The sequence below is a fragment of the Notechis scutatus genome, chromosome 3, assembly GCF_049901735.1.
Source record: "Notechis scutatus isolate UNSWTSFEM ecotype Mainland chromosome 3, rNotScu1.2, whole genome shotgun sequence".
In the NCBI taxonomy this organism is placed as follows: Eukaryota; Metazoa; Chordata; class Lepidosauria; order Squamata; family Elapidae; genus Notechis; species Notechis scutatus.
This window is the reverse complement of record NC_142011.1, coordinates 36,159,062-36,183,498: the sequence shown is the minus strand read 5'-3', so window position 1 is coordinate 36,183,498 and position 24,437 is coordinate 36,159,062. Positions and strand designations below refer to the sequence as shown.

The 24,437-nt window shown below is 39.8% G+C and overlaps 1 protein-coding gene across 1 annotated transcript in view; it reads right to left on the bottom strand.

Moving 5' to 3' along the window:
• Positions 1-9,058, bottom strand: part of ADORA1 (adenosine A1 receptor) — a 54,640-nt gene extending 45,582 nt beyond the window's left edge. The window contains exon 1 of the mRNA XM_026680856.2: positions 8,460-9,058. The gene's annotated coding sequence lies outside the window, so the exon portion shown is untranslated. The remainder of the gene's footprint in view (positions 1-8,459) is intronic.
• Between the last annotated feature and the right edge of the window lie 15,379 nt (positions 9,059-24,437).

Sequence of the window (24,437 nt, the reverse complement as noted above, 5' to 3'; positions counted from 1 at the left end):
ACAACTCGACCAGGGCAAAGCAATAGACGCAATCTACATAGACTTCTGCAAAGCCTTTGATTCAGTGGTACACGACAAACTACTCCTAAAAATAAAATCCTATGGTATCTCTGGACAACTGAATAACTGGATAGAAGCATTCCTGTCAAACAGACAACAAATGGTCAAAATTGGAAACGCCCTATCAAATCCAGTACCTGTCACTAGTGGTGTTCCCCAAGGCAGTGTTCTAGGACCAACTCTCTTCATAATCTACATAAACGACCTTTGTGATCATATCAAGAGCAATTGCGTTCTCTTCGCTGATGATGTAAAGCTGTTCAATACCACAGACAATACTACTACCCTTCAAAAAGATCTAGACTATGTATCTGAATGGTCTAACATATGGCAACTCCAAATCTCAACAAATAAATGCTCTGTCTTACATATTGGTAAAAAAATCAGAAAATAAAATACAAGCTGAATAGTCAAGATCTTGTTGATGACCCAAGCTCTGTAAAGGACCTGGGAATACTCACCTCTAATGATCTAAGTGCTAGAGCTCACTGCAACTACATAGCCAAAAAGGCATTAAGAGTTGTTAACCTAATCCTACGTTGCTTTTTCTCTGGTAATATCTCACTACTAACCAGAGCATACAAAACATTTGCTAGACCAATACTCGAATACAGTTCATCAGTCTGGAATCCTTATCACGTATGTGATATTAACACAATTGAGAAAGTCCAGAAGTATTTCACAAGAAGAGTTCTCCACTCTTCTACCCGTTATAGAATACCTTATGCCACCAGACTCAAATTCTAAAACTAGAAAACCTCGAATTACGCCGTCTTCGGTCCGACTTAAGCATGGTATATAAAATCATACATTGCAATGTCCTACCTGTCAATGAATACTTCAGCTTTAACCATAACAACACAAGAGCACACAACAGATACAAACTCAAAGTAAACCGCACCAAACTTGATTGCAGGAAATACGACTTCAGCAATAGAGTGGTCAATGTCTGGAATACTCTACCCGACTCTGTAGTCTCTTCCCCAAACCCCAAAAACTTTAACCTTAGACTGTCTACTATTGACCTCACCCCTTTCCTAAGAGGTCTGTAGGGGCGTGCATAAGCGCACCAACGTGCCTACCGTCCCTGTCCTATTGTTTCTCTTATTCTTTTATTTTTCTTATATGTACCCATTTCATATATTCACAACTATGTATACACTTGTACTTATTATCTTGTAAACAATTGACAAATCAAAATAAATAAAATAAAAATAAATAAATAAAATGTTAGTTCATTTAAACTGTATGAAGAGCATTTTTCAAGATTTGCAAGAAAAAGAGCTTATATTTAATGAACTGCAACAAGTCTACATAATATTATCTTCATTAGATCAAAGCTATGATGACTATGTGACTTCGTTAGAGGTATTGCCAAAAGAAAGCCTCTCATTAACCGACATAACAGGCAGGCTACTAGAAGAAGCCAGAAGAAGGCGTGAGCGTGACGAGCTGAGAGAAGATAAGAAAGAAGAGAAATTATCTTCAAAGCTTGAAAGAAACCAGCAAAGCAAAGTAAAGCACCCGGAAGAAGAGAATTTATCTTCGACAGCATACACAATTAAAAAGTGTTTTAATTGTGGAGGCAGAGGACATTTGGCAAGATTCTGCAAAAAGAGAAAAGGCCAGAATGTAAAAAAGCCAAAGAAAGCATTTGAACTAGCCACGTTTAGCAACTCTGATGTGAAGAATAATTTATGGGTGGTTGACAGTGGCGCATCCCACTGCATCACAAGAGATAAGACAAAATTTATAAAAATGTCTACAAGTTCTCAACATATATCACTTGCAAATGGCTGGAACCTGAAAGCGAAAGGTCAAGGTTTTGCACGTTGTCCGTACATAAACCAGGATATAAAAATGTTGTATGTACCGCAACTAAAGTTTAATTTGCTTTCAGTAAGGGTATTAGATAAATTAGGTTATGTAATTACTTTTAAAGATAATAATTGCATAATTGAAAAAGATAACAAAAGGGTAACTGCAGCTTTAAATGGAACATTATATGTATTAGATAATAGTAAGAAAGGGGAGGCTCAAACTGTATTTAATAATATAAAGCCTCATGATGAATGTATCCATTTATTGCATAGGCGTTTGGGGCATGTAAATTTTAAAATGCTAAAACGTACAGTTGAGTTATCTGAAGGAATAAGGTTAAAACCTTGTGATAAATATTTGCGTTGTAATGTTTGCTGTGAAGATAAGAGCAAAGTATTGCCTGCAAATAGGCTAAATGGTTTCAAAACAAAAGAACCTTTAGAAGTGGTATTTGCAGACATAATAGGTCCAAAGAAACCCAGTATGGGAGGTGCTAGATATATACTGAGCATTATGGACCATTATTCTAGATATGGGTTTTGCTATTTAATGAAAAGCAAAACTGAAACATATCAACATTTTTTCAATTGGCTTAGGTTTGCTGAAAGAAAGTCTAAACGTCAACTGATAACCCTGGTGACAGATAATGGTACGGAATTTATTAATAACAAATTCCAGAACAGACTTAAGATAGCTGGAATAGAGCATAAGAAGTCTGCTCCATACAGGCCAGAACATAATGCTTTTATTGAAAGAAGAGGCCAAACACTACAGGCAATGGTTAGAACAATGTTAAATGATTCTGGGTTATCTGATTCTTTGTGGGGGAGGCTACAATGTGTGCTAATAACATATTGAACAACGTTGTTAATACAACAACAGGTGAAATACCATTTACCAGGTGGCATGGCAGGAAACCTGATCTTAGTTACCTGCACACATTTGGTGCACCAGCATGGGTGCATATTCCTGCACAACTCAGAAAAAGGGGCAACATAGAGCTAAAAGATTTTTCTTCGTTGGTTATCAGGCAAACCATAGGGCATATAGATTTTGGGAGAAAGGCACATCTAAAGTGTTATGTAGTGCTAGTGCCCAATTTCTAGAACATGAAGGATGGGAGAAATTAGAACAGGATGCCAATAAAGATGTAATTATTGAATCCTATAGAAATCCCATTAGTTATCCCTGTAACTTTAAAAATAAAGTAAAGAGACAAATACAGGATGAAATAGTGCCCATAAAGGAAGAAACAGATTCAATAGCTGAACAGGATGAGGAAGATGAACAGGTAGTAGTTCAACAAAGTCCTCCTGTAAGCCCTGTAATTCCCAGAAGAACTACACGTGTATCTAGACCGCCTGATAGGTACCAGGCTAACACAGTGTGCCAGATTAATCAAGTTCCTAATTCTGTTGAAGAAATTAAAAGTATCCTAATAAGGAAAAAGAAAGATGGTATGCAGCAATGAATAAGGAACTGAATTCATTAAGAGATATGAAGGTGTATGAAAATGCCAAATTACCTGTAGGAAAGAAATCCATTGGCTGCAAATGGATTTTTAAGGTAAAAATAGATAAAGATGGTAATTTAATCCATAAGGCAAGGTTAGTAGCCCAAGGTTTTAGGCAGAATGCTAATGACTATGATGAGGTGTTTGCACCTAGTCTTAAGGCAGCAACCTTGAGGGCAGCTTTAGTGTGGGCAGCTAGTAAAAACTATATAGTTAACCATTTAGATGTGGAAACTGCTTACTTGCACGCCCCATTAAAACATATTATTTATATGAAAAACCTGTTGGTATTAAAAGTGAAAATAAGGATAATAATGATTGTTGGTTGTTAAAGAAAAGCCTCTATGGTCTTAAACAATCAGGCTATGAATGGAACCAGTATATTGTAAAGGAACTAGACAATATAGGATTTAAAGCTGGTTTAGCCGATCCATGTCTGTTTAAGAGGGTGACAAATGGGAAAGTATCATTATTATTACTATTCACAGATGATATTGCTTTGATAACTGAAACTAATGATGAAGCAAATAAAATAATAGCATCATTAGGAAAGAGAATAAAGATCAAGCAATTAGGGAGATAAAGAAGTATCTCGGTTTGAATATAAAGAAAACACGGAAAGGTTTTAAGATATCTCAGGAAGATAAGATAAGCAAATTGCAAAAGATTACAAGATGGAGCTTTGTAAGCCAGCTAAGACTCCAATGAGTCAGGAGTTTAGCAACACTGATGAACAAAGTCCTGAATTTGATAAGGTGATTTATCAATCTTTAATTGGTAGTTTGAGTTATATTAGTAATTGGTCTAGACCAGATATATCGTACTGCGTGAATCAGTTGGCTAGATTCAATTCTGCACCATGTGAAAGACACTGGATTGCAGCTAAGAGGATATTAAGATATCTTAAAAAGACAATGAATTATTCATTGTATTTAGAACCAAAGGGTGATTTAATTCTGAGTGCTTATGCAGATGCTAGCTTTGCATCAGAAAGAGACACTAGAAAATCGACTTCAGGAACAGCCATAATGCTGGGTAATACATTAATAGGCTGGAAGTCAATTAGACAACAGCATATAAGTTTGTCTACTATGGAGGCAGAATTCTCCTGTTTATCATTGTTATGTACAGAATTAATAATGTATAAACAAATGTTAATTGATATAGGTATAACTGTAGATTATCCTATAATTATACATGAAGATAATCAGGCAGCAATTCAAATGGCCACAAATATTGGAGTAAAAACAAGGAGCAAGCATACAGATCTAAGATACCTAAACGTGAGACAATCTGTAAGAAGTAAGATGATTCAGCTAGAGTACTGTATGTCGGAGGACAATTTAGCTGATAATTTTACTAAAGCCCAAGGTGCCAGTAAGCACCAGGAGAGTTGTGATAAATATGGGGTTAGATTGTAAGGTATTATATATTTATTTCACCCAAAAGGGGAGTATGTTAGGTATAACATTGATACCAAATATGGTTTGGGTGAATAAATATATAAAACTTAGATATCATGGTTTAAGTGCTTATCACTTTAAGCACAATGCAGCAGGCAATTAGCCGATTAAGGGTGCGGCTAGAAGTTACAATATAAGGAAGCATTAGAAACTGGAAAGCTTACTGTGATTTACTGTCTGACTGTAACTGTGTGCTGCTGCGACTAACTGAGATTACTGACTGTGAGTGCCTGTGACTGAACTGTTATTGTTTGCTACTGTTTGCTGATTTACTGCGTAATTCTACTGAATATCCAGCGTTTGTTTCTCTGGAGAGTGAAACCGGAGGAGGAGAAGATATCTTTATCAGCTGATAAAGATATTGCAAGGACTCTTAACTTGGACTATACTAGTGAGTCTTACTGGATGGAAATACTGTGAATGACTTAATGGACTGAATGACAATGCTTAAACTCTAACTGGATTAAAAACTATTTAAACTACAAACAGTGTTTGTGTTCAGTGTGTGTATACTCTGGGGCCCTTCCGCTCTCCTTTGGCTTCCTGGCTTGACTACTGCTGCAATACTCTGCTAGGGGTTAATCCCCAAACCCTAACACACACTATACAAACTAAAGATCTAGAACAGGGGTGTCAAACTCAAGGCCCGCAGACCGAATCCAGCCCACGATGTGGTCATATCAGGCCCATGGGGTTGTCCTGGTCTACCCAATGAGAAAAGGAAAAATTGGGCCAGCCTGGCTTCAGCCCAGTTTACCCAATGCGAACAGGAAACATGCCAGCAGTTTGGGGAGTGGTGTCAAGTTGGCCACGCCCACCCAATCGACCACACCCACCCAGGTCAACCACAGCCCTGATGCAGCCCTTAATGAAATTGAGTTTGACATCCCTGATCTGGAAAGGCACTGACTGCTTTTCTTGGGCTCTCTTAGTGCGGAACTGAAAGAAAGAAATAAGCTCAGCATTTCAAGTGCTGACCTGAGACATTGGGAAGCAGAAAATATGCTCCTACATGAAGAAGTACAAATTGGTAACAAGCCGAAGGCCTCTGGGGCTCACAAGTGACATGGGAGACCCTGGTGCATATATGGGTTATTACTCAAAGAAATTTACAAAAACAGGATGCATATACTGTAATTTAAAAAAAGAGCAAGAAATTTATCTAAAAGGCAGCCAGCAACTGTTATGGTATGTCCCAAACACATGGCAAAAGAGCCAAATTTTAAAAACAAAGTGAGTATTCCTTATCTTTGTGATGGCAAACCTGTGGCACGCAGAGTCATTTGTGCTGGCATGTGAGCCGTAAATCAGGACTCCCCAAAATAATTATTATCAACCTCTAAGGGCCTATGGGACTATCCATATCACACAGTCAGCCAGATGTTCAGACTGGATTTGGCATTTTTCTCCACTTATCGAATCTTTCCTAAGGACTTGGAATAGGCAGATGGGGATATTTGACAGCATTAGAGGTGTCATTGCAGAATGCAAGGTGTTCTGGGTAAAGCTGCCTTTTTTGCAGAGACAGATTATGGAGGGTCCCCATTCCTTGGAAAGCAAAGGGGCGGGGAGTGAGGAAGCAGCAAAATTGCACAACTTCCTCTGAAATGCTCTCCTCTTGAGATAGGACAGTGGTGGCTAAACTTCTGGCTCCTATGCCAAAAATTGCGTGCACACCAGCGCGCATGCACTCGTGTGCCAGCACCCAGAATGCAATGCACATGCCCCTCCCCATGCCCCCTGTGCATGTGTGCGCAATCCCTCACCTCCCGCCATGCACTGTGCCTCACAGCTGATTTTTCGGCTGGTTTGAAGCCTTTTTCGGCCTCCCAGAGGCTTGGAAAAAGCCTCTGCAAGGCTTTTCAGGCCGAATGATAGGCCCATTTCGTCACTGATCTAGATAACCATCAACATCTTCCCAACACTTTGATTCAGAATCATGGTTTTTTCTCTATTTATGAGCTATACGACAATTTTAAGATGTGCGCTGGCAATCACCTTACTTTTGCCTTGTAGTTTATTATAGATTTTAAGCCAGCACTGCTGTCAAATAGATGGACAGCAACTATTTCATCCTTTTTTCCCCTCAAAGATGTCAGCAAAAGTTGAACATGGATATTTTGTGTGTAGTGCATATGCTCTACTAATGAGCTACCCTGTTCTTTGATGATGAATCTTCTCATCCCTCCTACAAATGTAGCTATCAGAGAAGATTTCTTCATCCTATAAATATAATACAGTATCCCGTCCCCCAGGTAATAGGTAGAGTTCATAAACAGGCTGCAGTTTCCATATAAAAATGAAATACAAATCCTCATAGGAAATGGGAAACAGAGCAGTCCAGAATAACTATAACATAAACAATGGCAAATAAGGAGTGGTGTAATTTGTGATTAATCATGTTAATAATATTCAGTAGTCATATCTAGTTACAAGCAGCATATTGCAGATGTCGGTAACAACAACAATGAAAGCATAACTGAGGGAATGAATAATTGCATTTATCCAGGTATGACAAGTTGTGCTGTTTATTTTTGAAAAAAATGTGATTCCCCCATGAGACAATGGCAACCTTGGAGGGAAAAAAAATGCAAATTATGCATAACAAATGAGATGCAAATGTGGATGTACTAAGCAAAGAATAGGCTTTATCACAATATAGACTTCTTGTTACTACACAAGTTCCTTTTTTGTCCCATTATATCGTTTCTCATTAAGCTGGTGTAGCGTATTTTCAACCTGTACCGGGAAGGGTTATGCATTGGGGAGAGGCAGAAGGAACAAGGCTTCAGGAATATGTCAGCCAATGTCGCAATAGATCAGTGCAAGATATTTTTGAGCAACAAAGGCACCTCTTGAATGAATCCTCAAACATTACTTGTTCCCATTTCCACTCCAGAACACCTTTGAGCCTGTGGTTCCCCCCCACTCCCCCACTTCTGCAGAGTTCCCTCCACCACAAACCCGGCATCAGCAACCTTATTTTGTTATATCCTCCCTTTAGGCTCTGGAGGAATAACTGATCCTACGCAACCTAAGAGCTAGACAAGGATCAGTGACCAAATAATGCAGATACACTCTAAGTCTAAGATACTGCTGCCCTTTTGTGTTTTCTACTTGGGAGTACATTCATTGGGGGAGAAATATCGGGGTAGCATCACCATTCGTGGCCTAGTGCTGTCGAAACCTCCCGGACGGCACTGTCTTTCAAGCACAGGGGAGTGAAAGTCTAATCTATCTGAAAGGCATCAGGTGCGGGGAAGGATGGGAAGCCCTTTCGGCGGCTGGCACAAATCTTCCCGCCCTTCAGAGAGAAGTTTGGTTAATGGGAAGGACGGCCACGGCCTGACCTCCAGCCCTCCTTTTCCCTGAGAGTCGCCCCGTTCATCTGAGTGTGTCTCCCCCCCCAACCTCTCCGTGCCCTTTCCTGGTCCGGCTTACGGCTGATCTCAGAACAAAGGCGCCCTCTGCGTTCCCTGCTTCCTTTCTCCTCGCCGCCACGGGATTAAATCCTCTGATTTCAGGCAACCCAGAAAAAACGGAGAGCACCCAAGTGCCAGAAAGCGCTGCGCCCCGGAACCAGCCCGCGCGGCGAGGCTCACCTGTCCCTCCGCTCCCTTTCTCCCTCCAAGCGAAGCCTTCCCACTCCGGACAGGCTGGCAGCGGCAGCGGGAGAGATGGGGTGGGAGCATCCTCCTCCTTCTCGGGAGGCTCGGTTACTGGGCTCCTGTATCTCTTGGCATCTCGGGATGCAAGCAGCCCGCCCGGCTCTCGGCCGGCGCTTCTGGAGTTGGGGCGGTTTAATGCGGTGAATCCGGACCCCGACGCAGGCAGGCGGCTCTCATCCTGAAGCAGGCTGCTCTTCTCCCCCACCCCTCCCTTCCCTCCCTCCCTTCCCCTCGCCGCTTCCCGCTGCCGACCGAGGTATCACATGGTCCGGCGGACCGCACCGAACCAAGGTCTTTCCTTGCGGTATTTTAAAGATATCGCCTGCTTTGAGGGTCGTGTGGGGCTCAGTGCGCAAGCGCGCGTGTCCGGGAATTTAGGTGTGGGTGGGTGTTCGTCAGAGCCCAGAATCGCCAACAAGCGCCGCTGCACCAGGACCGCGTCGTACCGCGCCGCTTTCCTCTCTGCCCCGGGAGCTGAAAGCCGGGGCTTAGAAAGCCAGCGTTTCTGGAAGTACAACGGACCCGCGTCCGGTGGTGCCCTGCTCGGCTCCTTTGCCCTCGAGTTGCCAGAAGCCTTAAAAGTGACCCAAAGCTTCGAAGAGCCAACTCCAGTCCCAAGCTCCTCCGTTCCTTTCTGCTTCACCTGATTTACGTTAGGGTCAAAACCAGAGGTCTCCAAACTTGGCAACTTTAAGACTTGTGGACTTCAACTCCCAGCATAGCTGGCTGGAGATTTCTGGGAGTTGAAGTCCACAAGTCTTAAAGTTGCCAAGTTTGGGGACCCCTGGTCAAAAAATAAAAATCAAAGCAGAGTGCTGAAAATAATCAAGGCTTCCGTTAGAGTGAAGCATCCTCTGCCATGTTGGCAGGCAAGAGAAAGGCTTCCACATAAACCCCGGAGTTCTTGGGTATCTTCTCCTGATCCCAACTGCCTTATCTATGGCATCAGTGAGGGGCTCACCTAGCTCCCAGAACTGTCTGGTCCCTAGGGAAGACCTTTTGGCCTCCCGGGATTTAACACCAGCGCAGAAGGTTGTTCTGCTGGTTTTTAACTCCTGCTCTTACTGTTTTGCAATTGTGCTGTTCTTGATTCTGTATTGTTTTACAAAGGGCCTCGGAAACCAATTCTTCAAAAGTAATGTGTCTTTGTGTTGTGAAATCACATAATCTCTCGCTGGTTGGGAGAGGTTGTAGGGAGTTGGAAGGGATCTCAAGGATCGTTCTACTGGTACATGCAAGAAATCTACTACTATGGTATTTTTAAATAAACTAGAACATAGTTTTACTAAAAGTTACTAGAATGAAAATTTCAGTTAGAATCAAATCAGCAGCAGAGTGAAAGAGATCTAAAATTAAAAACATTGAATTCCATAAATAAGGTGTAACAGTTATTTAAGAATGTCAGCAAGCAAATGCTGAAGATTATGTAGAGAAGTCAACCAAAGGCTCTAGAATCAATTTAGTTATCGTAAAATCTAAACACTGCTTTTTATTTGTTTGTTTTGTATGGCTGCCCGTCTCACCAAGTGACTCTGAGTGGCAAAAAATATATATACAAATAATTAGAATAATGTGACTATTAAAATACACAGCAGCCAAGAACAAGGCATCCACCATAATGACTAATGATCAATCTGTAATTTTTGCAAAGGAGAAATGCAAACAATCAAGTTCCTAAATTACAACTTTTGAAATTAGCATTTTTGTTTTTCTTCAAAAATGATCTAGAGAGTTCAGATAAGCAATGATACAACTATATCGGCAGAATAAGAAAACTTATAAGCAGTATAAAAAGATTATTCCAAACTGCATGGTGAAAATGATATTGGAGCAAAGTGTACATACAGTAAGGGGTTTCCATTATGGCAAAAAGACTTAAATAGTCATGTATCCAGCTGGCATCAAAACAGGAGGTGACTGATAAAGAAAAAGTTAAGTTATTATAGTCCTTGGTGCTGAGCTAGGATGATTTTCATTACCAAACTATTGTTTACTTCTTGATTGTTGTTCTGATATAATTAAGGAACTACTAAGTCAGGAAAAAAAAGCTAACAGTAAACAGACTAATCAAGGAAGTTGCAAGACCACTCCCGCCAACACTAACAGGGCAAGCCACTAGTATATAAAATAAGAGCAAACCTTACTAGCCCTAATGATGTTACCTAGTTTGATAATGGAATGTCTTCAAGAAAACAACCAAGCTCAGAGAGCACCAATACCCCACAGTTCAACCCTGAGGTACAAATGTTTTCTTCCATCAATTATGTTAATAATTTGAAACATGTGGCGGGAATGAAAAAGATGATTTCCACTCTAAGGATCACTAAATAAATAAAAAACATAAAAGCTGTCAAGATTTAAGTAATTTTAAGTAATATCCATATTTATAATTTAACAATAATTAGATTTGGAATACTATGCACACTTGTTTTTTCCACATCACAAAAAGGCTATTTTACAGCTGGGAAAATAAATGAAGCAACCAATGGCATATGGCACTGGTGGCTAACCTTTTCAGGCTCCTGTGCCAAAAATTGTGCGTGTGCTCACGTGCCAGCACCCAGAAGGCAATGCACGCAAGCCCCCCCCCCCCACGCCCCTTGCACATGCAAGTGCAACCGCCCACATGCTCCCCGCATCTCTGCGCATGCGCGTGTGATCCCCCCATGCACATCTCCCACACGCTCCTGGCCCCCAAGCATGCACACCAGATACACGACAATCAGTTGGCGGGCGGGCGGTATGCACATGCGCAGTGAGGCGCTTCCGGGCAACCTCTCGTGGGCCAGCAGAAATTATGATGCTTAATTAGGACTATTTATCAGGAGGCATATCACAGCTGGATTTCCTGTAAATGCTTCTTGGTTTGTACATAAAGTGGAGCCACGTGGAGCTAAGAATCAGATGAAGAGGCTGTATAATTGTTTGAATATATGTTTTTCTTTCCCATCAACTCATATTCAGCCAGATTTTTGATGGCACTATAAATGGCTCCTGAGGTATCACATGTGCATCCATATAGAAATGTCATATAGGAAGATTCGCAAAGAACAGGGTTTTTTTTGTAGGTGAACATTATGTGAACTGTTGCTTTAATATGTTTTGTGAATCCTATTAATGTAAGCTTATTTAATAAAACATGGTTAAACGAGCCAAAGTTTGCTGCTACACGGGCATTCCTCATTTCAGACCCAGGCCATTGGCCTAGCCGGATCAGTAATGTCCACACACTACCTGACAGTGTCTTGTCTGGGTTTCATAGAGGAATAGAGTTACCTTGTGGTAAAATGGGCAGCCTGTAAATTTTATAAATCAATAAAATCAATCAATAATATATATCAATAAATAAATATCTTAAGGTGCTTTGAAGTAGGCTTTCTATGAAGAAACCCTGAGCCTAAATCACCTTTTTGGCAGCACACCAAAGTGCATTGATTCAGATGTCCAGGGAAGAAATGGCAGATTGAAGAGAACTCTTTTGAAAGGGAAGCTGACAACCACAGTGAACTGAAGAGCTGGTGAGTACACCAGCTCTTGACAGGAGAGGACTTGAGATCACCCACAATTGCTCCAGACAGTTGCTTCTGGTAAGGAGACCCCAAGACAATGGTCTCTGATAGACTTATACAGTATTTCTGTGACAGACTGAGCTAGCCAATGGCAGATAGATAGATAGATAGATAGATAGATAGATAGATAGATAGATAGATAGATAGATAGATAGATCTCTGAATGAATCTGTGATTCTGTGAGCAACTCAATCTGCCTGCTTTGCCTGATTTTGGGTAAAAGTTGCTCTTTTTTAATAAACAATTCAATATTTATATAAATATTTATAATATTTACATACAAGCCATTCCCAGCCAGTCACATGACCACCAAGCCACACCCACAAATTAGGCCACATCCACAGAATCGGTTAATGGTCCCTGGGATCTAAAATTATGAGTTTGGTGTTCTCTGAGGTCCAAAAGGTTGGCGACCCCTGCCTTAGAACCTTTAGTCAACAGGACTAAAAATTCTGTTGAATTAATGCAAAATAAGTAAATTTATGAAACACTGGGAACTAATAATATATTGGTCTTAGCACATCTGCTCTTAGCACAACCAGTACCCTTGACAATGCCCTATCCATAATCAGCAACAAATTATCTTTGGCAAGTTTTCTTGTTTGATTTACTTGCAACAACAGACTTCTTTTCTCACTTATAACCTACAGTCCTTGAGCAATGACCTCTGAATCCAAGAATTACATGAATGTATTTGCAGCAAGAGAAAAACTGGTGCAAAACTCAACTTTTCCTTCTTCTTGAAATCAATTTCTAGAGGAGGACTCTTGCAATTTTAATTCTTTTCCATCTTGATCTGCTTGAAAAAGTTCACATTATTCATCTTATCAGTCTAAAAATAATACAGAATAGTATTCATAATACCATTCATAAGCAATGTAATGTTTGCTGAAAGGCAGGAGGGGGAACTAAACAGTTCCATCAAAAATATCAGCATATAATCTTATTTACAAAATAAAAATATCAATTTCATCAGCAAGACAACATAAAGGAATATCCACTCACAGCTCTTACATCATTCTGAGACTTTTAGAGGCAATAATAAACAAGCAAATAAATAAAAGTGAAGTTGTGATCTGTTTTTACCTCAGAGGATAGGTGCAGAGTGGTCTGTGTTCTCTCATCTCCAGACTCTCCTCAGGTGTGCAATGGTACACACCTCACTAGACTTTTCTGTGGAACTCATGTAATTTGCTGAATACCCAGAAAGACACTTAGGAAATGCAGTTCCTTTTTTCAAGAATATATACTAGCAGTAATCTAGAATTTACAATGAAATGCCATTCAAATTTCACCACAGTCATGTGATCTCACACTAGGATCAGAGTTTTGAAGGGGATGGATCAAAGCTGATTGCTGCAATCAGGAAATAAATAATGTAAACCTAGGTGTTGAGTGTGTCAACAGATGAGGAAGAGAAAGAAGCAGACAATTTGCAAAGTCACACTACGCAAAAGCTTGAATGACTACTGTTGTGAAAACAGTCCTAAATTTAAAAACAAAAACAAACTAGATACTCAAGAAGCTGGACCAAATTTGACTTTAAGGCTATGCCTGCCAGACAGAGGATATAAGATAAAAACAAGAACATAACTTCCTTTTGTTGACTGTCTGGTAACCTAGCCCTTTCTCCATCCACTCAGGTTCCTGGTCAGCATTGTTTATTGCCATTCTTCTGTTATCTTCCTGAAATGCTGGGTTCAGCAGTGGTCTTCCAGATTTACACAGGAGCAACAGGGATGACACTTTTTAGACTAGACATTCTCTTTGCACTCTTTGGCAACTCTTCATACAGTTTTCTGCTGTAAGCATGCAGTTAGGAATGTAAGTCACCTAACAGTTGGGTTGGAAAATATATAAACCAGGATAGACATTTTAATACTGTCTCTTTAAGGGAATGCTAAAATTGTAATTGGGTGTGGTTCCTCAAACGGCCATAAGATGGAGCCAGAAACCTGGGTTGTTCTGTTCTGTTATTGCTGAGAGTGTTGTTGTTTCTGCATTTCCCTATTGACTGTTACTGATCATCGTTATTCTTGGATTTGATGTGAGTCTATTTACTGAACTGTTTTTGATACTGGACTTTGTTATTGGATTATCCCTGGACTGAAAAACTGACTGCTATAACTTGGATGACTTGGACTTTGTTTGGACTTTGCTTAACCGTTTACTGGAAGTAAAAACCTACATTTACTATACAGTGTATCTGTGTGCTGGTTGTGTGTTATTCTTCACTACTCTCACTATGTCTCCCTGTGTGCGCTCATTCTCCTAATGGGGAATTACCTCAACACATGCATCTATACTTATAACACAATGTAACACATGACATTGTCATTTTGTATCCTCTCTAGTGTAAATAATTAGAGGCTAATAAATTTAAACAGCAGCCTCCAAAAATGAATAGCAGTTTCTGCAGATTTGCAGAAGCTTCCTCAGGTTTTGCAACAGCCTGTTGTGGCTGGGGAAGCATTTAATTATGGCTAATGGTATCTATCATCTCTTTGCATGAAGAATTGTTCCCAGAAGTCCCTCATTAAAGCAGGTTAAAATAGGTCATTATTATTATTATTGTTGTTGTTGTTGTTGTTGTTGTTGTTATTTAGGTAGTATAGAAGTATAGGTCTCATTTCATGTCACTGATACCATATTTTATATCACATTTTATGCCAATAGAAATGGCACTTGTTGCTTGAAGTTTTTGGAGCAGAATATGGGAGAAGGCATATATTGTGGAAGCTTACCTGCTTTTCTGAAGATGTTTTATAGGAGATTTTGTTTGAATGAGTTGGCAAGTTCTTTCAAGTTTGGAGAAGAAGGTTGGTTTCATCTATGCAGATGGAATGGGGATTAACAGAATAGAAATGTCAGCCAATGCCTTCAGCTTCTCTGACAAATTTGGTATTTCTAGAGAATTCTCAGAAATTAATCTTTCTGATCCTCTTCTCTAAACCATTTTATGCCACTTCGTTTACTTTCAAGAATAAATGGGCAGTTGAACAGTTGGCATAATCACAATCATGTTGCCTTAGTAACTTTATAGGATCTCTTTTGATAAATCAGTAAATAAGTTTGAATGTTTTGCTGTAGCACATGATTTTTATCTGGACCTGTTTCCTAAATAATGGAAACTACTATTCATAATTTTTTGAAATTTCCTAGAATCAAATCTGATATTGCAGTTCTATGCCTGTAATTAAGCCCATTAAATGTAGTGGCACTGATTTCTGTCTAAAAATGCACCACATCAATAGATAAAAATACAGTAGATAGATATAGTAGATATAGTTTTTATGCTACAGTGCAGCCTTTCAGAGGAAAATATTAATAGATTTTAAAAAAATAAAAATAAAGAAAAGAATCCCACTTACTTCTTCAAAGCTTGATCCTAAACTGAGGCCATATTACTTGATTTCCAAATGTTCTATGATATATTTCCTTAATATGTAAGAAAGCACCCAGAGAGATGTTTTGCTTGCCCAGAATGTCCACCTCCCCCAGCAATTAACAAAATGGGTCAGAAGGGACCAGTTATGACATAGGTTAAAGCAAAGCTGGCTGGGGAATAATGGGAGTTGAAGACCACCAGGCTTAAAGTTGCCAAGGTTGGAGACGCCTGGGTTAAAGATACTGAGGAACACAGTGTTGAGGAAATAATTGTTTCCAAATCACATGTATACAAGAACAGATCTAAGGTATGCTTAGAATTGATCACTATCAAGTTTAATAAAGAAATTGAGATAGTTCTATAGTATACTAGTTAGCCTGAAAAAGCAGGTAATATGTGAGCTCATTAGCATAGAATCCTAACTTGCATTTCCTAAGCATTCTTCTAGATCAGGGTGTCCAACCTTGGTAACGTTAAGCCTGGAGGACTTCAACTCCCAGAATTCCCCAGCCAGCAAAGCTGGCTGGGGAATTCTGGGAGTTGAAGTCCTCCAGGCTTAACGTTACCAAGGTTGGACACCCCTGTTCTAGATACTCAGCAAATTACATGAATTCCACAGAAAAGTCGAGTGATACTTTTTTTTCTGCCTCAGGTGTATACCACAGCTGTTTCCCCGCCCCCTTTCCCCCTAGGAAAGCATTTTAACTTTGGGAAGTCCAAGTGAACAAGATTTGGTCATCTTCTTTGGCTGATCGTGACATAATCATAATTTGGGCCAAATATACAGCTCATTATTTTAGGATTGTGAACTATCAACTCCTAATGGCAAAAAAAAATATAAACTCTATAGAAAAATAATATATGAACCTATCTGACCATTATGTTTTCTCCAGAAGCCCAACTCATTGTTTAATAGGTAAATATACAAACCAGGGATCAATGATATCTTTTAGAAATCCCCCCTCTTTTTTTGTTTTTTGTTTTGTTTATTTTTAATGTAAAAAAAGGAATGAGAAATCCACTTTGTTTGTTAAAGTTGGTTTAATTCTTGATATTTCAAATGATGTTTTCAAGCTTGTCTGGCTTTATTGTGATAAGCAACCTGGCAATCAATGCAACAATTAAAGAAAACCAAGAGTGCCCAATGTCAGGCCAGGTTTCTTGTGTCCTTCTACCTCAATATTGTCACTTTGAGAGATTTCAGACAAGTTTCACATCTGATCCTCTTTTATTTGATATTTAATTGGGGATCCTTCTGTATAAGTGCAACCGCCGGGGGCCTCCCAAAACAAATTTATTGCCGGGGGGGGGGGGGGGGGGGGGAGGGGGAGAATGTGTGGGGTTGTTTGGGGGGTTTCATGTGCTCTGTTATCTCTAGTGGGGTGAGCGGCTCCAGCCCTCCCGTTGCCTGCCTCCCCAGGTGTTTCTTAGTCCCTATCGGCAGCCCAGGAAGAAACGTTCAAAGAAGCGGGCGGGGGGTGGGTTGCCATGCTTCCCAGCGCCCGTTCACCCTTTACGCCGCCGGCGGGGTTTATATACAAGCGTGTATATTCTCAGCCGGCTCCAAACAACCAGACAGGCAGGCAGGCAGAAGAGAGTTGACCGCGCAGCGGGGGCGGGGGTGGTGAACGGGCGGAAGCTAGGGGGCGTTTGAAGCAGTTTTCCCTGTGCAGGATAAACAGTATTATGTGAAGTGCAGGACCAAACTAAGACATTAAAAAAATAAAATAAAATACAAGTAGGAAATAAGGGAAGAGAAACTGTAATTTTATTTTTCTTCTGTATACAAACCTGCTAAGTTAAATATGAACAAGATAGTGTGATTTCCACACAATGCTCTGAGCCCATAAGAACTCAGTTTGGGCTGATCCCTTGGTTCATTTCCATAGTGTGCTGCTGCTCTCTTGTGATATAGCATGGGATAGCAAGGGTTGGTAGCACAGGAAAACATAGCTGTTTTCAGATGATGAGAACTGCACACAGGATTCTGACTTAACTGATAAGTCCTTAAAATGTACAGTTTGTATCTTTCTTCCAATTAAACAGCTTTTGCTACACTACAAAGTATGACTCCATTTTTATCGAGGAAGTTTTGTCACTTCTCAAAAATCAAAATCATTCTGAGAATGTAACGGTGTTTTTCTTAACTAGAATGTTGAGCAAGCACTTCCTACTTATTTCAGGCATAATTCTGAAGAAAGAATATGAAGAATCATAAACAGAGCTGATTGGGTGACCAATCTAATTTGACTCAAACAGCATCCTGTGAATGCTGTGCTTATATGAAGGAGGGAGGGAGAGCTGCCAGTTAGTGAATTAATTTCATAAAATGAATACATGTTCATAAAATGAATACATTTTATATAAAAATTCCATATAGTTCATCGATTGCATCCGTAATCTTATTCTATATTGAAGATGCTGTCAACCCTGAAGCTGACCTGACCGAAGCCATTTTGCCACTTCAGTGTTGCCACACTGGAGCTGAGGGCTAGGGAGAGGGGAATAGCCAAAACAAAATTATTTCTCTTGGGAACCAAGGGCATTCTCACACCTGGTCAGAGAGAAGAGGAGTTATGTTACTCAGCAACCAGATGGAGCCTCAATTGGACCATGTGACTGATCGTTTGAAGAAAAGGGAATATTTTTTTACTTTTAATTAGATGAAAACCATGGGAAACTTCAGAGTTGGTTTCACCAGATCTGTGCCAATATGATATATCCAATAAAGCTATTCTTTGAGGAATCTATCTGCCTCAGAGTTTTGCTTGCTATGGGTATATTTCTCGGAACCTTGATAAATGCCTTTTCTTTTTGTTTTTATCTAGATTCAAAAGCCAGCTGACTTTTCATGCTATGTCCACCTGAAATGTTGGGGTGTCCACAAAATCATTGGGCCTTGAAGCTGGTTTGCTTCTGAAGCCATTTATGTGTTACCATAAATTGTTATGTTCCATATTTAATATTTATAGATTTATTAGAACATAAAAGATAGAATTATTCTCTCACCCTGGCCCAGTATTAGTTGATGTTTTTGGTTGCCATGATGTAAAAAAGATGTTGAGACTCTAGAAAGAGTGCAGGGAAGCACAACAAAGATGATTAGGGAACTGGAGGCTAAAACATATAAAGAACAGAATTGGATATGTCTAGTTTAATGAAAAGGACTAGAGGTGACATGATAGCAATATTCCAGTATCTAAGGGGCTGCTACAAAGAAAAGAAAGTCAACCTATTCTCAAAGCACCTGAAGTCAGGACAAAAGCAATGGATGGAAACTAATCAAGGGGACAACCAACCTAGAACTAAAGAGAAATTTCCTGAGAGAACAATTAATCAATGGAAGGACCTACCTCCAGAGGTTGTGAGTGCGTCAACACTGGAGGTTTTTAAGAGATCAGACAACCATTTGTCTCCTGCTAGAGCAGAGCGTTGAACTAGAAGACTTCCAAGTTCCCTTCCAACTCTATTATTCTGCTATTCTGTTACCCTCATCATTTCAGTGAAAGGCCAGGTCCGCATGTGAAGATCCAATTAAACTGATGTATTGCTATTGGGATCTTCTCAATTACAGGTTAGCACCTGCTTAGCATTAGATAAGTGTCAATGGAATTCAATGGGGGTGGGGGGTGTTGGACTTAGTCTACTTGTCACTATGCAGGGATTCTAAACTGATTCCTCTTTTGACTTGGTCCCCAGGTTCTGCCACTCCTTCTCCTATATCATGTCAGAAAAAGTCCATTAAGAGTTATCAAAATAACAGAATACTTATCTTGATCAATTAACCAACTTTATATTCTTTCTTTTTTACTTTCTCATCTTTAATCTCTTCAAATAATATCCTAGAAATTGATTTCTTTTTATTTTTTCTTTGTTTCCCATGGGAAAGTTTTTAAAGAATGAATTCCAAAATCTTATTTCAAATTTATCTGGCCCCTTAGTTGATTTGGAACTTTGTAAATCAAAATTTTAGTCATTTTTTTGCTATTTATTTCCTCTACCCCAATCATTTTAAGGTCTTAAACTTGCAATTAAACTTCTCTCACTAATGTTTGAAGAAAATTCACCTGGTGCTATAAAAGATGTTGATCCAAAGGTTCTTAATAGCTGAAAAGCATTAACAAGCCATTTCCAAAAGTGATTTTAAAAGGTAGAAAGCAAATGTAGTGTCCCTTCAAAGGTAATGCCTATTCCTTCATCTTGTGGAGTTCTACACCCTATCTTGTCTTTTCATGAGGAGCAGCTATCTGGAGAGATCTCAACTCCTTGTCCAGAGAAAAATTGTAAACAACTGGTCTATTCACTGGCTCTTCATTCCATCACAGTCATTGGTTCTATTTTTCAGAGCCATCTTCAGTCTATTGTTCCCTGGAAATTGGGACACTTCCACCTCTTTCTCAAGGTTATTTCTTTTGCCCATTACTTGTATGTACAATTAATGATCAGGCTTTATTCCTTGTATATGCTTTTTGAGCAGAACAATCCTACATTTTGTTTCTTGATAAACAAAATAATCCTAAATGGGTTATGAGAAAGACAGAAAAAAATATTGGATGTCTCTGCTTTATTGCTCCTGGCCTAGTTTGCATTGTCATATCTAATTGGAATTAACATATGTGACACTGTTTTGCGCAATAAGCTAAAAATGATGTGCTAATTAATTCACATCTTTGCAAATGTGTAACAGCTCTGCATCATAGTTGAGCTAAAGTTGCAGCTAGCTAAAGAGCACAAATATTTTAGAAGAATAAAGAGGATAACCTGGCTAAAAAATAATTTGCCTGAAAATTGTAAGAACAGTGAGATCATTGTTCCTTTCTTGCAAATCCTTTAGTCAGTATTTTGCTGTTTATTTCCTCCACCCCCAATTATTTTAAGTTCTTAAACTTGTAATTAAGATTCCTTTCACAAAGGTTTGGGGATAAAAAAAAACCTTACCTGGTGCTATAAAACATGCTGATCTAAAGGTTCCTAATAGCTGAAAAGCATTAACAATTTCAAAAATTGATTAGAAAAGTGAGAAAGCAAATGTAGTGTCCTCTCAAAGATGCCAACCTTTGCTTGAGCAAAATGGCTAGGGTGGCTTTTCTGCATCTGATTTATTCTAGAAATATTGGACCTCAGTTTCCCAAATCTACAATTTCACTTGTTGAGGGATAATTGGAATAGAAATCCCATCTATCTGTGGGTCACCCAATTGGAGAAGGTATACGCACCTTTTGTTACAGAGGTGGTATTCAGCAGGTTCTGACCAGTTCTGGAGAACCAGTAGTGGAAATTTTGAGTAGTTCAGAGAACTGGCAAATACCACCTCTGACTGGCCCCGCCCCCATCTATTCTCTGCCTCCTGAGTCCCAGCTGATTGGCTGGGTCTTCTTTTGTTGCCCTGCACAGGAGAACAGAGCTGGAAAGCAGGTTAGTGAGGTGGGGAGGGAATGGGATTTTGCAGTAACCTTCCCCCAGGAATCGGGAGGGAATGGAGATTTTACAGTATCCTTCCCCTGGAATGGTGTGGGAATGGAGACTTTACAGTTTCCTTCCCCTGCCACGCCCACCAAGCCACGCCCACAAGCTACGCTATGCCCACCAAGCCATGTCACACCCACAAAGCCATGCCCACAGAACCAGTAGTAAACATTTTTTAATCCCACCATTGTTCTGTTATCTCTTCTGACCAGAGCTGTGGAAAAGCAGACAACGATTGGTTTATTCTAAACTTTTTTATATACATAGTTGTGCTATAATTTAATTTAGGAGAAAAATTTTCCATTCTGGGGGGAAAAGAAGCTGGAGTGGAGGTGGGATTGAGGTTGAATAGAAAAATAAACATAAGGAAAACAAACAGTAACTTCTCCTACTTTTTCTCCATGCAAATGTAATGCTTTTTGAGTATGTTCTCAAATGACTGATTTCTAAATCAACTAGGAACTATACAGCAAAAGTATTCACCATCAAAAGCATTTCCAGATTACTATTGTGTGCCATTTTGAAGTTTTGCTAAATACAATGTCAAAGATATACATTCAGATATAAAGTGGTGTTTCTTCATATTTATTTCTGTTCTGACATTCATAACATTATGCTTCGCCCATTGACTGCTCTGTGCCGTACAAAGAATGTTGGTATGTTTGCTGCGTGAAGTGACCCCTTCAGTTGTTCCCGCTGTTTGTCTGCAGATCCTTTCTCAATTGCCTCTAGCTGATACAGGTACTGATACAACTCTGCAGCAAGGCAAAAAAGAAACTAGAGGTTTGTTATCCCTTCCATAAACCCATCCAGCTATTTGTTGATTCTAAACAGGACCACAGGCCCTTTGAGAGCTAGCTAGCTGAACAAAATAGTACAGTTGAGTGCATTTTGGAATGAATGACCTGAACATTATGAACAACAGTTCTAAAGGAAGTGAAAAGAATGGCAGAAAATCCTGATATTTCAGGGAAGCCAGGCCTGGGGGTTGGCGGGGGAAACACTAGGGTCCTGAAGGAAAAACATATTTCTTATACCATTGGATGAGGGTATACCATCATCAGGGCAATCAGCAAATTTTGTATGAATGAAATGTTTTGCTGGTGCAATAAATTGATTATCTTCTTCCAAAAAGATCAAGCCTTTTTAAGCATTCGAAGTGAACCTTTTTAAAAACGAAATGTTAATGATTTCCAATATGTATGTATGTATGCATGTATGTATGTATTCCCCCCCTTATTATCATTATAAATAACAAAAGGTCTAATATGCCTGATATCTAACATACCTAATATTTCTTTCTCCTATTTTCTCCACAAGAACAACTCCATGGGGTAGGGTGGGCTGAGAGAGTGTGACATGCCCAATATTACCCAGCTGCTTTCAAGCTTAAGGCAGGACTAGAACTCAGTCTCCTGGCTTCTAGGCCAGCACATTCATCATAAACAAAAGTGGGTCCCATAGTGCAAATTTATTTAGTGCAATTTAGTGCAAACACTTAGAAGCGCTTGGGAGAACACACAGAGCTCACTCCCAGGTTTAGAGACACTGAACAGCCTTCTAAATCTAGATGTTATAGATTTATCCTGGCATAGTATATATATATTCAGTATTCAGCTTTGTTCGGGTATTTGTTCGGGTCTGTTTTGAAGGCAGTCTTGATGTGATGCCTGTGTAGTATCTTACTGATTTTGTCTGTAGTACCTCTTATGTAGGGCAGGACAGCTGTTCCATAGGTCTGTTCATCTTCATCTTCTAGGTCTCCATTATGTCTCAGTGTGTTTTTGTAGATCAGGCCTGTGATTTTGCTTTTGTGGAAGCCGTTAGCTGTCAGTACTTTAGTCAGGGTGCATAGTTCAGTCTTTATGTGTGCCTTGTCTGCCAGGCGTTTGGTTCTGGCAATTAGTGTTTTGGCCACGGAGTTTATCTGTGTTGGGTGGTGGTGGGATTGGGCGTTGAGGTAGCGGTTGGTGGTACTACAGACAAAATCAGTAAGATACTACACAGGCATCACATCAAGACTGCCTTCAAAACAGACAGAAAAATAGCAACCATCCTAAGAAACCCCAAAGATAAAATTGACCTGGAAAACCAAGGTATATATGAAGTCCCCTGTGCATCATGCCCTGCCACATACATTGGACAGACCAATAGAATAATAAGTACCTGTCTGGATGAATACAAAAATGTAGTATAAAAAAGCTGGAACACACTTCCTCACTAGTCCAACACATGAAAGCCACAGGTCATAGCATCGACTTCAATGGTACCAAAACCCTAGCCACTATAGAAAACCCCAGCTATAAAATTATCAGAGAAGCCATAGAGATTGAAAAAAGACCTGAAAGCATGAATAGAAGAGATGACTCCACCAGACTGTCAATTATCTGGAAGCCTGCACTCACTAACAAAAAAATCTCCACATCACAAGCCAGGCAAACACCTGGGCACAAACAGACACCCCCCCCCGATACCTCCAGCTCAAACACACCCCAACCAGGCACCCAGATGAAACCTAGCTTCCTAATAAATGATAGCCGTCCATTTACCCAAAGCCAAGCCACACTAAAAGCCTCCAATACAGGTAACACAATGTTGCCAGCCCAATCAAGACAAAAAAAAAAAAAGGTACAAAACAGACAGAAGATATTAGAAACACCAATCAAGCAGAACACAGCAAACTCCAAGACCAATAAAGACAGACCAAGACTCCCAACCAATCAGGATGAAGAAAAAACCATTCTGGCACAGCAGTAGGCTAGCCCCAAATTTAAAACTGAAACAGCTGTGAAAGTCTGACTCACAGACGAACACAATACAGAAGCCTGATGATGGCAGATGAGATTCTGCCAAAACATTGCTACAACTTTAAAAGCACAACTATAATGACGTGGGAAAATACCCGAACAAAGCCGAATACCATACATATAAATACCTGTGAAAACTTAAGAAAACAAATATATATATATCAGGCTTCAACACTTTACAGGAGCCTGATGATGGCAGATGAGATTCTGCCAAAACGTCGCTACAACTTTAAAAGCACAACTATAATGACATGGGAAAATACCCAAACAAAGCTGAATATCATATATACATATACATATACATATACATATATATGGATGGATGGATATGTGATGAGGAGGGCTTTGGAATGAAGATCATTCAATGATAGGGTAATCAGGGACAGAGGGAATACACAAAGGATTTGTAAACAGATTTACAAACTGAAGTTTGTAAAAGAACAATTTATAGCAGAGAAGCCCAAGCCAGTAAGTGGTCCCAAGACAATTATTGGTAAGCCGAGAATGCCCTAACTTGTGTGATGATAATAATGAGTCTGGAGCCAGAGCATATGTTGGAGTACAGACTAGTAGCCTTTCCTTGGCACATTCAACAACATAACAGCTGAGAATCCTAGCATGACTCAGTCTGTTTACAATGTCCTGGGTTGTGTGGGACAGGACCCAATGCATGTCTTGCGTT